Source organism: Sturnira hondurensis, unplaced genomic scaffold (assembly GCF_014824575.4).
Source record: "Sturnira hondurensis isolate 20B ecotype Veracruz unplaced genomic scaffold, ASM1482457v3 Scaffold0000880, whole genome shotgun sequence".
NCBI lineage: Eukaryota > Metazoa > Chordata > Mammalia > Chiroptera > Phyllostomidae > Sturnira > Sturnira hondurensis.
Window position 1 is genome coordinate 4737007 of NW_028073511.1, and position 2629 is coordinate 4739635.

Consider the following 2629-nt stretch of genomic DNA (forward strand, 5'->3'; position numbering starts at 1 on the left):
CTTTCCCCTGCTCCACCCAGCTCCATCTCACACCCTCAGTCAGTTTTGTCCGTGGTCCTTGGTACATGTCCCTTGACGACCCTTCCTTTCTTTTCCCCATTATCCCACCACCTCCCTCTCCCCCAGTTACTGTCAGTTTGTNTGAATTGTTTTTTTCTTTTTCACCCAAAGACCTTTTTTCATTGCTTTTTAAAATTTTATTTATTTATTTATTGCTGTTGTTCAAGTACAGTTGTCTCCATTTTCCCACCACCACTTTCCCCTGCTCCACCCAGCTCCATCTCACACCCTCAGTCAGTTTTGTCCGTGGTCCTTGGTACATGTCCCTTGACGACCCTTCCTTTCTTTTCCCCATTATCCCACCACCTCCCTCTCCCCCAGTTACTGTCAGTTTGTTCTTTATTTCAATGTCTCTGCTTATATTTTGCTTGCTTGTTTGTTTTGTTTATTAGGTTCCACTTATAGGTGAGACCATATGGTATTTGTCTTTCACCACTTGGCTTCCTTCACCTAGCATAACGCTCTCTAGTTCCATCCATGCTGTCGCAAAGAGTAGGAGCTCCTTCTTTCTTTCTGCTGCGTAGTATTTCATTGTGTGAATGTACCACAGTTTTTGATCCACTCATTTACTGATGGGCACTTAGGTTGCTTCTAGCACTTGGCTATTGTAAATTGTGCTGCTATGAACATTGGGTGAATAGGTTCTTTTGAGTTGGAGTTTCAGGGTTCTCAGGGTATAATCCCAGCAGTGGAATTGTCAGATCAAAAGACAGTTCCACTTTTAGTTTTTTGAGGAAATTCCATACTGTTTTCCATAGGGGTTATACCAGTCTGCGTTCCCTCTCCAGCACTTGTTGTTTGTTGATTTGTCTATGATGGCCATTCTGACCAGTGTGAGGTGGTAACTCATTGTGGTTTTACTTTGCATCTCCCTGATGGCTAGTGATGCTGAGCATCCTTTCATATGTCTCTGGGCCCTTTGTATGTCCTCCTTGGAGAAGTGTCTGCTCAGATCCTTTATCCATCTTTTGATTGGATTGATTGTTTTCCTGGAGTGGAGTTGTATGAGTTCTTTATATATACTGGAGATAAAACCCTTGTCCGAGGTATTATTGGCAAATATGTTTTCCCATGCAGTTGGTTCCCTTTTCGTGTTGATGATGTTTTCTTTAGCCATTCTGAAGCATTTTATTTTGATAAAGTCCCATTTGTTTATTCTTTCCTTTGTGTCCCTTGCTCTAGGGGGCATATCAGTGAAAATATTGCTGCGTGGAATATCTGAGATTTTCCTTCCTATGTTCTCCTCTAGGACTTTTATGGTGTCATGATTTGCATTTAAGTCTTTTACCCACCTTGAATTTATTTTTGTGTATGGTGTAAGTTGGTGGTTGAGTTTCATTTTTTTGCAGGCAACTGTCTAGATCTCCCAAGAGCATTTGTTGAAGAGGCTATTTTTACTCCATTTTATGCTCCTGCCCCCTTTGTTGAATATTAATTGACCATAGACACTTGGGTTTATTTCTGAGCTCTCTATGCTGTTCCACTGATCTATGTGTTTGTGCTTAAGCTAGCATCAGACTGTTTTGATTACAGTGGCCTTGTGATATAGTTTGATGTCAGGTATGGTGACTCCCTCCTACTTCGTTCTTCTTTCTCAAAATTGCTGCAGCTATTTGGGGTCATATAAACATGGCACCATGTTAATGGTTTCATATAAATTTTTAAAATATTTTATTTATTTATCTTTAGAGGGAAAGGGAAGGAGAGAAGGAAAGAAGTATCAATGTATGGTTGCCTCTCGTGAGTCCCCTGCTGGGAACTGGCCTGCAACCCAGGCATGTGCCCTGACTGGGAATCGAACCACAATCGTGTGGTTTGCAGGCCTGCGTTCAATCCACTGAGCTATGCCAGCCAGGGCGGTTTCATATAAATTTTTGAAATGTTTTTCCTCTATCTGTGAAATGACACTGGTATTTTAATAAGGATTGTGTTGAATCTATAAATTGCTTTAAGTAGTATGAACATTTTGATTATGTTAATTCTTCCAATCCATGAACACGGTATATGCTTCCATTTATTTGTGTTTTCCTTAATTTCTTTCCTCAGTGTTGTGTAGTTTTCTGAGTACAGGTCTTTTACGTCCTTGGTTACATTTATTCCTAGGTATTTTATTTGTTGTTGTTGTTGCTATAGCAAATGGAATTTTTCCTGATTTCTATTCTAATATTTTGTTGTTGGTGTTCAAAAATGTCTTTGATTTCTGAATATTGACTTTGCATCCTGCTGCTTTGCCAAATTCACTTATTAGTTCGAGTAGTTTTTTTGTGGAGTCAATAGGGCAGAGGCATCAAACTCATTTTCACCAGGGGCCACATCAGCCTTGAGGTTGCCTTCAAAGGGCCAAAATAATTTTAGGATGTATAAATGTAACTACTCCTTAACTGTTAAGGAGCTGAAATTACTTTGGGTGAAAATGAGCTTTACACGCCTGCATAGGGTTTTCTACGTACAGTATCATGTCATCTGCAAACAATGACAGTTTTACTCCCTCCTTTCCAATTTTGATGCCTTTTATTCCTTCTTTTTGTCTGATTGCTGTGGCCAGGACTTTCAATGTTATATCAAATAA